The following is a 16040-nucleotide window of genomic DNA, read 5'->3' on the forward strand; positions in this document are numbered from 1 at the left end:
ATTAATTCGGGAAACATCCCTGTGATTTTAGTATCAGAAAAAGACAATATAGGAAAAGTATACCATGTGTCTAACCAAGCTTTGGACTAAACACTTGCCCTAGCGGCATCTTTATCTGGCAGCCTTGACAGAATGTTATGAAGAATGACTTTCGGTAGATTCGACAATTGGTCCTCATCGTGCTCCATGTTTTTGTTCTGCAAGCGTAAGAGTGAGATTAATAACAAAATTCAATCAACAATTTTCAGTGGATATAGTTAGGGTTTAGGGTTTAATATCAGCTTACGCTGCGAAACAGGTGATTAGGCGAGAGAGATAGAGTTACCTGAGAGACACGGTTATATTTTATTTATTTTCAATCTTTTTAATGTATAAGGAACAAAAATACAACTAATAAAAATAAAAATAAAATTCTAGCTTAAAATAAAACAGAAAAATATTTTTGTTATTCTTAAATAAGATATCACCACCACTACCAAAAAATAAATAAGAAATGAAATGAAAGTATAACTAACCTAAAAACAAGTAAAATAAATACTAATCTAATCTAAAAATAAAAATAGAAAACAAACAATATAAAGCAAATAAATTTACCTAAGAAATAGGAACAATAAATACTAACCTAATCTAAAAATATATACTACCTAAAATATCAAACAAACTAAACAAACTTCCTATTATTGCTAAAACAAAAAGATAAAACAAATTATAAGAAAAATAATTTGCCTAAAAAATAATTAAAAGATAAACACTGAAAATTAAAAACAATAAAAGAAAAACTTGCCTAGACTTCTTACATAGACCCAATCTTAAATTTAATATATGTTTCACTTATTGCCTTGTCGAAATATAACAATATCTGGCAACAACTTGTTGAACGAAATTGGCCAGTGCACCAAATCGTAACAAATAATGAAGTAGTCTTAGTTTATTGTTATGCACAAGATTGTCATTCAACTAAGCAATTACATAAAGCTGCTTAAAAAAACAGAAACATAATTAGTATCATTAATATTTGTATCACATGCTAGGGTTCAACTATGGATGATATCGCTGAAATACTATCTTTGCTCCTAGTCAAATCACTGATACGATTCCGGCGTGTTAGCAAATCTTTTGATACTCTCATCTTTGATCCTTACTTCGTTCAAATGCATCTCAAAAAATCGAAACAAAACCCACTGCTGACACTAACGTGGATACCTACTAAGATAAGTATTAATCAGTATATTGTAACCTTCTCAATTTCTCTTTTACTTGAGAACTCGTTGACCACCATTCAATATGATCCTTACTATGATTTGCAGATGAATGACTCTATATGGTAGGTCGTTGGTTGATGAGATAAAACCGCAAGTGCATGGTTCTACCAAAGTAGTAAAAAGAGAGTATCGTTTCAACAAGGAGTTGTTTAATTCAATTAACTTTAGTTGATGATTAGAAAAGGTTTAAGTTGAAAAGTTGGGGTTTTTAAACGATTGAAATTAATAATAAAAAGTGAGCCTTGATATTATTGGTCCATCATGGCAACAAACCCTTCTCAAACCAAACCATTAAACCTAGAACCTTATGTTAGACCTAATTTCTAAAGACAAATTTCGAAACTTTATATGTCTCAAGAAACCACAGGCTTTTAGGTCAAACCTTTATATCCTAGAAGTTCCTCTAGCGCTAGACTATTTTCATGTTTCGCAATCCTTGTCTAAATTCACTTGTTCAAATATCAAAACTTCCACTTTCGCTTGATGAATTGATATTTGAGATGATGAATTAACAATTACTAACCCTCCACTTTCGCTTCATGAGTTTGATAATTGTTAATTCATGTGAAAACGGTGAATTTAGATTAGAAATTAGGGTTACACAAAATTAAGGTTTAAGGCTTGGTTTGATTAAGATTATGTCATTAGACTTATCCAACAATCCCAAGACAAGAAGATTCTACTCACTCATGTTCATCGTAGATTGATGAGTCATTTATTATCTATTTTAATATGTTATTTAGTTTCATTTTATTTAGATTTAAGTTTATTTTATATTAGTATTATTTCCTTTTTGAGATAGTTTACTACAAATTGCATTTTATTATATTTCAGGAACGAATATTGGATGGATTGAGTCTTGGAGCAAAAGAAAGGGATTTGGAGCTGATTCGATACGAAAATACGAAGATTTGGAGACAAAATATGTTTCCCCTAAAGTCAGAAGCTTGGCACGGCCCGTGTTAGCATTGGCACGGCCGTGCCACCCTCTAGAATCGCTTTTGCTGCTTTTGCTTAGATTTTAAGCTACTCTATTTTAGCCCGCAGTTTCTTGTGGAACATTCTAGTAATGTAATTGCTTAGATTTTAAGTCGAATGTATGCTATAAATAGAGTAGCTAGCCATCACAAATATTCATCTTTTGTTCTCGGAAATAATAAGTGACAATTATTTCTTTGAATAAAAGTTCACCTTTATTTTATGTTCTTCTTTTTCTTCTTCTCTTCTATGTCTACAATGAACGTTAGTGAGTAGACTTCTCTTGTCTTGGGATTGTTGGATAAGTCTAAATGACATAATCCTAATCAAACCAAGCTCTAAGCCTTAATCTTATGTAACCCTAATTTCTTATCTAAATTCACCGCTTTAACATGGATAAACCATTATCAAACAGTGGAAACGAAAGTGGAGGGTTTGATAATTGTTTATCCATCATCTCAAATATCAATTCATAAAACGAAAGTGGAGCTTTGATATTCGAACAAGTGAATTTAGACAAGGGTTTCAAAGGCAGCGAAATAGTCTTTGAAATCTTTGAGACATATAGTTTCGATCTTCATGGGAACTAATAATGATCAAGTCAGCGAAATAGGCTTGGTTGTTAGAGGAACCAAAATCTAATAGTAATCAAGTCAGAGAAATAGGCTTGGTTGCTAGAGGAACAAAAGAGAAACTGTCTTGACAAAAGTTATAAGCTTTTAGTTTGGTTTGTGAAGGACTTGTCATTTAGATGAACCAATAATCCCAAGGCTTTTATCTTTTCTTTTCTTTTATTTTCTTGTAATTAAAAATCCAAACTTTTATCTAAAACTCTTTCGTCCAATCATTATCTAAAGTTAATTGAATTCATAACTCCCTGTCGGAACGATACTCTATTTTTACTACTTCGATAGAACCGTGCACTTGCGGTTTTATCTCATCATAGACGTAGAGAAGAAGAAGAACATACATAAAATAACAAGAAAGTAAAAGAAAGAACTTTTATTAAGAAAGACAATTGTCACTTATTGAATTCCAAGAACAAAATATGAATTGTTGTGATAGCTAGTGTAACACCCCGTTTTCCCAACATAAAAATTCATCAAAATTATCCATTAAAAATCATAAACATAATAATTAACTAATTATCCATCAAAATTCAATAACAAAATATTCAATGCTTTGCAGTGGAATTTATTTCAACATCTCAATAGTCTTTGGCACAAAGGCCTCATCATAACGTCTCATAAAAGCCAATCTAAAACATAGTCATGTAAAATCATAAGCAATATGTAACACTCATATTTCTATTAAAGCAATTAAACATGCAAATAATACATTTATTCAAGAAATAGAGCTTACGTCTTATTCAAAATTCAAAAACCAATAGACATGTATGTAAATCTCAACAGTCACAGCGGAATATAAATCAGAGTAATCAAATATATACATGCCATGAGCAAATAAATCATATCCCAAAGATAAATCTCAAAAACCAAACATACAGGTAGTCATCAACAAAATAATCATCCAAAGGAAAATATAAACAACCTAATCTAGACCGACACGACAAGCCTAGATCAGAGCCAACACGACGCCGATATCGGAGAAAGCTCCCGATATCCCAAGCAAAGACTCACCGAGACTACTCCTGCAGAACGTCTACTCATCCATACAGGCAAGTAGGCGGTTAAAACCACTGGGGGTAAGCATTAAATTATCATAATCCAGATAATAATCAAATCAAATAACATCATGTACTTGAATAATAATAGTCATGCATATATACTTATATCACAACTTGATAGCTCATATCAACATATATCAATCACATGAGTAATTATCAAATCATAAATATTCATTCACAAACATCAATCTTTGAGCAATCATTATCCACATTCATTCATCTCATTTCATCACCAATCACATATTTCACATAGGACTCATGATATGATATGCACTTATTGACACATAAATGCATGTGGTACCAATTCTCCAAAAGGTCGTCACCTCCGATGGACAAGTCAACATCGCATGTAAGGCTCACCTCTGCCTTACAATAATCTCGAAGTAAAAGAGTCATCCCTTTTACAGCAACAACGACTATGATGCATGGACATGTGTAAGGACTCGATAATGCGACAACAATTCACAATCTCAACCTCAATATATAGGACAACACCCAATTATATTGATTATCTCCACAACATTGCATTATCAAGAAAACATGCCCACACACAATTAAATCATAGCATTCACCATCACACATCAACATGATTATCAATAATCAACAATGTCATTCAACATCAACTACATCATATAGTTTCACCATTCCAAACAATTCTCATATTCCAAGTAAGAGAACATACAACATCTCATGACAAATATCATATCATAAATGTTCCATTAAAGTCAAGAAAACACAAGGACTCACCAAGCCCTTAATACAAAGCTATTTCTTCCATAAAAACATCCCTAGATAATTAGGATAAAGTCCCTACCCTTAGGAAGAAGTTTGGAAGTAATTGGATCAAGGAAAATTGCATTTTTAAGGTTTCTAGGCTGCCAAAATCGCTTCATGACTCGTAAGATTGCTTCATGATTTTGACAGCATCAGACTGAGTAGAAAAATTTGTTGTTGCTGTCAAAATCGCCTCATGATTTGCGAAATCGCTTCATGATTCGACAACATCAGGCTATGCAGAAAATTTGTTGTTTCTGTCAAAATCACCTCACGATTTGTAAGATCACTTCATGACTTTGACAGTAGCAGACTATGCAAAATTCAACTTCTACGTTTTCGCGCATAAAAATCAAACCGTTAATCCCTTTTCGATGCCGTTTTCGCCTACATGCTCCTAACATTTGGCACTATCATAATCTACAAAAATTTCATGTTTCAACCATTCCAAAAGTCATTTTCCAAAACCTCACATAATCACTTATTGGCGAAAACCCTTAAACATCGACATTTCACACGAAAAACCCGTTTTCTCCCAAACAACTCAACTAACATAACCACAAGATGAAAACAGAAATTCTCCTAGGTTCAATTCATCCAACAATAACAAAATTTCAGTCAACAACCATAAATATCAAAGTTCAATTTGGTCCTTCACATGAACACTTAACTCAACTTCATCAATTTCACAAAACCACCAACAACATCTTATTTCTCATCAACAATTATGATATATGAACACCCAAGCCATAAATCATAATCAACAACATATCTCAGCAACAACAACATCAATTACATATGATTTACATCTCATTTCAATCAAAACATATCAAATTTCATCAATTAAGTATAATTTCATAACTTAACATTTATACATACTTTGAAACATGTAATTTCACCCACAAACATACCATAATCATCAATTCATGCACAAGAAAATAGAATCACAACAAGAGCACGAATTTAGCAACAATTGTTCATCAACCCATTTTAATATAACATGATAAAATGCAAAAATTGTACATGATTATGATAATAACTAACCCCCTTACCTTAGTTGATTTTAATCTTAACTCAGGCTTCACTTTAGCTCCTAATTGCTTCAATCTTCAAGTTTCCCTCTTCCTCTAACCTTGTTCTTCCTTCACCTCTCACTTCTCTCTCTACCTCTCTCTAACTTAGTGAAATGAAAAGGAATGAATGAATTTGCTCTCACAACCCTAATGTTATTTCCCCCTAGTGGGCTTAACTTAGTTTTAGTGGGCTTAACCCGTTTCTATTCGAACCACAATTCTAAAAAGTTCTATACACTCAACGGTAATTACCAACGACGGTAAATTATAACCAACGATAAATTATTACCAACGGTCACTAAACGGTAAAACTAATCACTACACTAGTAACTTAGTAATATAAGGGTTCTCACTAAATATTAAAAATAATTCTCACCAAAATTAACATTTTACCCTTACCCGCCAAATGACCAAAATACCCTTCTAATACGGTAATCCATTTAAATGCACCCGATGACAATTAAATACATACAAGCTCAAATAATCACACACAAACACATAATAAAAGTAATTAAAATAAATCTAGCTAAAAATCGGGCTGTTACAACTTTCCCCCCCTAAAAAGAATTTTCGCCCTCGAAAATTTACCTGAAGGAAACAACTCCGGATACGAAACCCTCATCCTACTCTCCGGTTCCCAAGTGGCACTCTCACCAGTTGGTCCAACCCAAATCACTTTGACTAAAACAACCGTCAAATTATCTCTTACTTCCAACTCATCCACTTGAATCACATGAGACGCATCATGCACATACTTCCTCAACTGAGACACATGAAACACATTATGAAGATTCGACAAAGACGGTGGCAACGCAATCCGATACGCTACAACCCCAACCTTCTCAATGACATCAAACGGTCCAACAAAACGAGGAGTCAACTTCCTACACTTCAAAGCACGACCAACTCCGGTCACATGATTCACCCTCAAAAACACATGATCTCCAACTTGAAACTCAATATCCTTTCTCCTCTTATCATGATAACTCTTCTGTCTACTCTGAGACGCCTTCATCTTCTCCTGAATCATCTTAACCATTTCTGTAGTTTCTTGCACAACTTCCGGTCCTAACAAAGCACTCTCTCCGGACTCAAACCAACATAACGGTGTCCTACACCTCCGACCATACAAAGCCTCAAACGGTGCCATACCGATACTAGCATGAAAACTATTGTTGTAAGTAAACTCAATCAACGGTAAACATTCGTCCCAACTGACACCTTGCTCCAAAACACAAGCTCTCAACAAATCCTCCAAACTCTAAATAGTCCTCTCTGTCTGCCCATCGGTCTGAGGATGGTAAGCAGAACTCAATCTCAATTTAGTTCCCAAAGCAGCTTGTAAACTCTCCCAAAACTTAGAAGTAAATCTTGGATCCCGATCCGACACAATACTAGAAGGAATACCATGCAATCTGACAATCTGCTCAATGTAGATCTCAGCCAACTTCGCTACAGACATACCAGTCTTGATAGGAACAAAATGTGCTGACTTCGTCAACCGATCAACAATCACCCAAATCGAATCAAAACCCTTACTAGTCTTAGGCAACGCTCCGACAAAATCCATAGAAATGCTATCCCACTTCCACTCTGGCACAAACAACGGTTGCATCAAACTCGATGGTCTCTGATGTTCAATCTTCGATTTCTGACAAACCAAACAAGCATAAACAAACTCAGCGATCTCCTTCTTCATTCCAGGCCACCAAAACAACCTCTTCAAATCCTGATACATCTTCGTTGCTCCTGGATGAATACTCAAACTACTTCTATGACCTTCGTCCAAAATTTGCCTCTTAAGTTCAAACACATCTGGCACACAAACTCGATCACGAAACATCAAAACACCATTCTCGTCCAATCTAAAGTCTCCACCTTTACCTTGATTAACCAACGTCACTCGGTCCACGAGTTCCAAATCCTCCTTCTGACCATTCTTGATCTCTTCCAAGATATTGCTTGTCAACTTCAACATTCCCAATCTCACACCATCTGGTGGCAACTCACTAACCAAACTCAAATCTCGAAACTTCTCAATCAATTCCATCTCTTTAACCATCAAAGCAGACATATGCAAAGTCTTTCTACTCAAAGCATCCGCAACAACATTAGCCTTTCCGGGATGATAACTCAACTGAAAATCAAAGTCCTTAACATATTCCAACCATCTCCTCTGCCTCATATTCAACTCTTTCTGATCAAACAAATACTTCAAACTCTTGTGGTCACTGAACACCTCAAACTTAGAACCATACAGATAGTGCCTCCAAATCTTCAATGTATACACAACAGCTGCCAATTCCAAATCATGAGTCGGATAATTCTTCTCATGCACTTTCAACTGCCTCGAAGCATAAGCCACAACCTGACGATTCTGCATAAGCACACCACCAAGACCCATCTTAGAAGCATCACAATACACCACAAATGATTCCTTCGGATTCGGAAAAATCAACACTGGAGCTGAAGTCAACCTCTTCTTCAACTCTTGGAAACACTTCTCACACTTGGCATCCCAAACTTAAGCTTGTCCTTTCCGAGTCAACTGCGTCAATGGCAACGCCAACTTAGAGAATCCCTCGATGAACCTCCGATAATAACCGGCCAAACCAAGAAAGCTTCTAATCTCAAAAACAGACTTAGGAGACTCCAACTGCAACACTGCATCAACCTTGGAAGGATCCACAGAAATACCACCCTTAGAAATCACATGACCAAGGAAACTCACTTCCTTCAACCAAAACTCACACTTAGACAACTTGGCACACAACTGGTTATCTTTCAAGACTTACAACACAATCCTCAAATGCTCAGCATGCTCTTCCTCAGACTTTGAATACACCAAAATATCATCTATGAACACCACCACATAACGGTCCAGATAAGGATGAAATATTCTATTCATGTATTCCATAAAGACACCTAGCGCATTAGATACTCCAAATGGCATCACAGAATACTCATAGTGTCCATACCTCGTTCGGAACGCAGTTTTGGATATATCTTCCGCCTTTACTCTAATCTGATGATATCCTGATCTCAAATCAATCTTACTAAACACATCTGGAACTAGCTGATCCATCAAATCATCAATCCTTGGAAGTGGATACCGATTCTTAATCGTCACCTTGTTCAACTGCCGATAATCCACACATAACCTCATGCTTCCATCTTTCTTCTTAACCAACAACACTGGAGCACCCCACGGCAAAACACTTGGTCTAATAAACTGCTTCTCAAGCAACTCTCCAAACTGATTCTTCAATTCACCCAACTCTGATGCAGACATCCGATACGGCGCAATCGAAATAGGACTCGTGCCTGGTACCAAATCAATTGCAAACTCAACGTCCCTCTCCGACGGTAGTACGGTAATATCCTCTGGAAAAACCTCAGGAAACTCTTGCACTACCGGTAAATCACTAACTCCTTTCTTACCATTAACCTTCAAGGATGCAAACATCATAAACACACAAGCTTCACCATCTAAAGACTTCTTCACTTGCTCCGCGGTCAAGAACTTCCTATCTAACTCTTGTACCGGCTTAGAAAAAGTCACACTCCTAGTCAAACAATTAATGCTAACCCCAAAAGCTAACAACCAATCCATACCAAAAATAACATCCATATGCTTCAACGGAAGACAAACAAGATCCAACTCAAAATCGACATCACCAAAATTAACAGGACACTTAGAACACATAAAAGAAGTAGTCACCGAACCGCTAGTCGGGGTGTCAATAACCTTTCCCCGCAACAAAGGAGTTACAACCAAACCCAAACGTTCAACACAACTAGCTGAGATAAAAGAATGAGTAGCACCAGTATCAATAATTGCAATCAAAGGAGTACTATTGATAAAACACATACCTCGGATAAGATTATCCGGCTGCTCCACCTCCTCCGCATTCAAAGCAAACACCTTTCCCGCCGCCTTCTTCGGCTTGGTACACTTGGTACTAATATGACCCTTCTCTCCACAATTATAGCAAGTAATCTCTCTTGCAACAACTCTGCAATCGGCCGCCTTGTGACCTGTAACGCCCCAATTTTATTTAATTATTATTGGTTGATTTAAAGTCTTTTATATATATATATGATTTTATATAATTATGTTGATTATGTGGTGTTTTATATTTTATTAAATGAGTTATTTTACTATTTAATAGAATAAGTGGGAATTTAGAAGAATGTGAGAAATAGAATTAATTGGAGTCTTGGGGGTTTTATTTTAATTAATAGAAATTAAGTGGGGGTTGTGCTCCCTGATTTTCGGATATCAAACCATTAATTGATTTGAATCGTCAATCTTTGAACTCTCAATTTTTATTCGTGGGAAGGGAAAAAATGAGTAAAAACCCTTATCGTGACTTTGGATTCGGGGGTTGGTTTCGAATAGGGAAGGTGTTAAGCACCCTAAACGACTTCGGTACTCCGAAGGAACCGCTTACCTAGATTATCTTGTGCTAAATTCATTTGGCTTACTTGAAAAATTATTACCTAAAAATCTAAATGAAAGAATGGAGGGAGAAGGAGTATGTTTTTGGTTATTTTTATTTGATTTGGAAGGACAAGTCCTCTGCCTACGTACCCTTTTGGGAAAGGGATCAAAACCGACGTAGTTCCACACAAAAATTTCTTTGGTGGGTTAGGTTGATTTTAAGATTTTTGAAAATGGGTTTTAAGAAGAGAAAGAGGCCTCAAGGCATGAGATAAAAAAAAATGAGTGAGGTTGATTGATTTTAAATTTTCAAAATGATTGAAGTTGAATTAAAATTGATTGAGAGTTTGATTAAGAAAATAAAGGAAAAATGTTATTAAGAAAATGATTTTGAAGTTGTGCATATTTGATTTTTTGAGAAAATGGTTTTTCTAAACTAACGGTGAAAACTAACGTAGCGTCGTAAAAAGAACGAGCGGAAAGCGGTAAATATATTGTGGTAGTGTCGGTGCTTGTGTTACCTACATTATTACATCAATTCCTAAATACAACCCTAAGGCCTTTATGCCAAAATAAAATGCAAGAAATAAAACTTACATCAATTTCCTATTTATACACACTAAGTCAATGACAAAATAAAATGATGAGAAAATTAAATGTACATGCTATGATTCAAGACAAAAATTAAATCGTTAGTAACATAAGAAATATCATGGTGAATGAGACATAAGTAATAAAAAACAAGGAATTAAGACAAGCAACAATTAAGATCATCATATAAGAAATAAACAAAAAAATTTAAAAGAAAACCAATAGGATAGATTTTTAAAAAATTAGAGAAAATTAAAATGGTGAGAACAATATTTTTGGAATTTTTTCTAAACACAAAAATGTCAAAAAGTGTAAAAAAACAGTATTTAAAAATAAAGACAATTAAAAATAAGAAATGAAAAAAATATTAGCTCAGCAGGATTTAATCTGGACCGTTGGATGAATCCAGAGGTCCAGATCTGAATCCCAAGATCTCATCACAACCATAGGATCTAAGATCCAACGGTTTTAAAAATAAACAGAAAAAAGGAAGGATATACTGGAAGCACAGTGACCGTTAGATCAACGATCTGATGGTTCAACAGTAGGCACGCAGTATTCCACACAAAAGAAACAAACACCCAACCACATATGAGATGCATCATCGGCCGTTAGATCTACGATCTGACGGCCTAGCTATAATCATACACAATAATACGATGGGACAACACACATGGAATTAAAATAAATGATGAGGCTATATAAAGTGATTTCACCAAAAAAAACAACATAAATCAACAATCCTTCTCTCTCTAAGTTAAACTTAGAGAGAGAAGCTCTCCCTTCTCCAAAAACAAATCGCCGGAGAAGATGAAGAAGGGGTGGCCGGAGTTCCTCCGGTGCGGTGGTTGGCCAAGCCGCCGCCGCGCCGGAGTTTTATTTTTATTTTTTTTTTGAAATTTTTTTACATCAAAAGTTTCTTCTCCTTCTTCTCTATGCAAATCCGGTATTAGCTTTAAAAAGGGTAGAGAGATTTGAGCTAGATCTACAAATGAAGATTTGAAATTTTTTGTACACGAAAGAGAAAAGAGGAGAGGGAATATAGTTACCCTAGTTGAAATGGAGAAATATGTTGTAGAAAGAGAAAGAAAGCTTCGTTTTCTTCTAGATCCGGAATATTTCACTTCATTTTCCTTCTCTTCTTCTTTGCTTGACTCGAAATTGTTGGTGTTGGCGATTAAGAACCATGTTTTGATTATGTAGATGGAAACCGGTTCGGTTTTGGTGTTTTTGTGATGAGTTGAGTTGATTCTGTTAGTTTATGGTGATTATGTGATGATTTGAGTGTGCTGGAAATTTTGTGTTCATAGTGTTCTTCATGTTCATGAGGTTCTTGAGGTGTTCATATCATTTTTGTTGATCTTTTGTGGTTTGATCCGAATTTGGATGAGAGAGAAAAGTGAAAGGTGTTTGTGAATATTTTATTGGTGGCTGAAATTTCTGACTGACTCTGACGCGTGTTTTCTCTCTGACGCGCGTGAACAGTCCCCTCTTCCCAATGATTGGACAGTGTATTTATAGTGACAAAATAGGGTTGGCTCTGGTACAGATCAAAGACCAAAATACCCCTGTTGGAGACTTGGGGATAAAGACTTAACAAATAAAAATAATAAGAAACAGAAAAACAGAAAAAATAAAAAATGACAAATAAAATAAAAATAAAATATTAATTAATAATAATAAAAAAAAGAGTCCCTTCGAAATCTGACATGAGGTACTTCAAAGTATCCTCCCTGCCGAAATTTTGTCTGAAATGATTAAAAGGACGCGATTTTTAAAATATGATTAAACCTTTTAAAATGACTTGATTATTATGATTAAATAAGAAAAACACGAGTTTTAAATGGTAAAAAAAACGAATAGAAGAGAATGTGGACTATTTCAAAATATGGACAAAAAAGATTTTAAATGGTCCAAATTTGGGGTATGACAGATGCCCCTATTTAAGTTTCTTCGTCACGAAGGTTTTAAAAGGGAAAACTTTTAAACCAAAGGGTCGAAGAGACTTAAATATAAAAAGACGCCAATTTTGGACCGTTTGAAATGCCAGATATGCGATGCTGATGAATGTGATGATATGACTGCACATGATACAAGCATGAATGTAAAGATGATGCATAAAAGACTGATTAGATCTACTAAATTCATCGAGTTGTTCCAAAGAATCAAAACGGCCAGTTATTAATGGAATTCCTTGTCGGCTTTCTGTAAAATACTCGTTTGGACGGGGACTTCCAAATACATCGTAAGCTAAACCCGTGCTGACAAATAACCAACCCGCAATGAATAGGGAGGGTATAATAATGCTATGAATAATCCAGTATCGAATACTGGTAATAATATCAGCAAAAGAACGTTCTCCTGTGCTTCCAGACATGCCGAGCTCCACATATTCTTATACAGTCAAAGGGGGATCGATTCCATAAAAGATGAGATTAGTAAATAGAAATTTACTGAAATGCAATCTTTGTTAGATCGTCAATTTTGTACCAAGGGTCTCTTTCGAGTATACCGAATCAGTATAGCTATCCTTCTTCTAACACAGCAACGAAATTTCACAATCAGTGGCGAGATCAAGTACTATAAAATTAAATTTATTTCTTTATTTCATTTTCAAGAATTGAATTAATTAGTCGTCCAGTAAAAGGATAGAGCTTTTTATTAATTATTAAAATAAAAAAATGAAAATATTTTCATTCGATTAGTTTAGATCTAACTTCAGCTATAACTATCTCTATATGTCTCTTACTTTATTGCAGTCCTATTTGTTCGGGACAGCACATGTTATGTTGTGTTCATTTATTTTTTCTATTCATTCATTAATCTATTTAATGAAAAATTGGCAAAAAAATGAAAGCACGAGAATTTATCGAAAATTCCCTATAATATAGGTATATGTAACAACGAAAATGCATGTTCTGGGGTTGACATATATTAACAGTTGCTGTTATAATTGAAATAGAGAGGGATTAAAAAAAATAATAATAATATTGATTGGTAATAATATTGATTGGTTATGTATCAATTTCTATTTTTTTCTCATTAATAAAGAATAGATTAAGATTCAAGAATTAAGAATTATTCAGGAATTTGTAGTTAACGGTTGCTATTTGTGCTGAAATTTTGACTTTTCTTTTGTGACTGAAAGGTATAGGTATACATTTGTTTTCAATAGAAAAGGGGAGGGGATTAAAGAAAACGGAATTTAAGATACAAACACATCAAAAAAAAGAATTTTAGAAACCCTTTTTTGTTTTTTTGAGAGGAGGAGGGGTATTCGGATTTATTTTTTTGTATTATTTTGGCGATATGGCCGAGTGGTAAGGCGGGGGACTGCAAATCCTTTTTCCCCAGTTCAAATCCGGGTGTCGCCTGATCGATAAGAGAATTCAAATAGTTTATTTCGTTTTGTTGATATAGAAAACTTTTTCTTTTTTTCCAGCACAAGCTAGTGTAGGAATAAGGGACTAGTTTGATGCTAAATTCTAAGCATCGGGAAGTTTGTTCTCTAAAATGTTGTAAATATTTTCGTCTCAGATTCAACGAAAAATTCATTAGAGGGATGAAAAGGAATAGATCAATCTTGAAATGATAGTCCTTTTATTTCACTACTATTGTAGTGTCCATCTACTTTATTGGGTCTTTAATTAGATTGGATAGGGATAGCTCGGATGGGGAATATAAGTCCATTTTAAGTTAGGGAAGGTGTTGAAGAAAAACCTTGTATACAAACTTATGGTAAAGTATATGAACGCTTCTTCATTTATTCCATATTAGTTAGATTAATGAAATTGAATATCTAATTCGATTTTTTTTATTATTATAATATTGAATTTCTTTATTTATTATTATTATATATATTAATATTATTATATATATTAATAATAAAATCCAATTCAAAAAGAATCCATTTTTTTTTTCTAATCTCTAGTAAAAGAATTTTAGAGGATGTTTTCCAATTGTTTTAGAGAACGAATCGGGAGACAATCAAATGGAAATAAGAGATGCAAATAAGAGTCTGAGTATGCAAAGAAATCTATGCTTAATTTAATATTCTTTCAATTCTACTAGAAATCAGGTAAGAACTTGTTAGATGTTCTAATTGGATGTTTCGTCAATGGTGTTATGACGGAATCTTTTTTTGACTCTGTACCAGCGATTCCACTATTATTATAAGATATTATAAAATTTTTAGTGAAAAATAAAAACGAAAATAATACAAGAAAAATTAGTAAACAATAATAAAAATATTTCTTCATATTGATAGAGATAGGAGACAAAATTTACATGGATATAGTAAGTCTTGCTTGGGCTGGTTTAATGGTAGTTTTTACATTTTCCCTTTCCCTTGTAGTATGGGGAAGAAGTGGACTCTAAGAGGACTACTAATTGAGTTAAGGGATCAAAATGTCTCAATTATTTTATAGCTAAGTTCTTCCATTTTTTAACTATTGCATTTTGTTATTTTATTAATACTAATTAATGAAATGCAATTCGATACTTCATTTCGAAACTCCATTGTATTCCAGTGGTGGAATATAATATTGAAAAAAAAAATACTCTTTAAATCAAACAAATATTTGAATTGTTCCCATCTTATTGTCCCGGGAATACAGATAATTGGAAACGGATTACTACTCCAAACTTAATTCTTTTTAAGATTTATATTTCGATGAACTGGTTACCACCAATCTTTTCTAAATATGAAAAACTTTTTCATCGAATCCCCTGATCAGTTGTCAATTATTTAATCAATTTAATCAATTCATTTTTTTGGAATACTAAAAATAAAAAGATTATTTATTTTTTTTATCGGGATTATGAAAAGAATGTGAAATCTAAAAATTCAAATAAAAAGAATAAAAATGTATTTTTGATTATTTCAGATTGATTGGAACCAATACAAATATAATAGATTAGATCAAACAAAGAAAAAATGTGGACACTATGGAATTGAGATTCCATAGATATCTATAGATATACCCATATGAAAAGAAATATTTAAATTGGTCCATCCATATTATATTAAACTTCTTTTTTTTTTAAGTAAAACATTCCATTTTTACCATACCATAATAAATAGTATAGTAGAAAGAAATAGATTTGATTTCTTTCTACTATATACTATAGTATATGGATTTCATAGAATTCTGCTGATTGTAGTCTGATCATTTTATTTAAAAGAAAGACCCGAAATGGAAACCCTTTTTTCTTTATTCAATCATTGTTAT

The 16040-nt window shown here is 33.8% G+C and overlaps 1 non-coding gene across 1 annotated transcript; it reads left to right on the forward strand.

The window, feature by feature from the left end:
* The first annotated feature begins 14112 nt into the window (after window positions 1-14112).
* TRNAC-GCA (transfer RNA cysteine (anticodon GCA)) lies at window positions 14113-14183 on the forward strand. The gene has a single exon. It is a non-coding gene; the product is annotated as a tRNA-Cys (tRNA).
* The last annotated feature ends 1857 nt before the right edge of the window (window positions 14184-16040 follow it).

Source organism: Medicago truncatula, chromosome 4 (genome assembly GCF_003473485.1).
Source record: "Medicago truncatula cultivar Jemalong A17 chromosome 4, MtrunA17r5.0-ANR, whole genome shotgun sequence".
NCBI classification, from domain to species: domain Eukaryota; kingdom Viridiplantae; phylum Streptophyta; class Magnoliopsida; order Fabales; family Fabaceae; genus Medicago; species Medicago truncatula.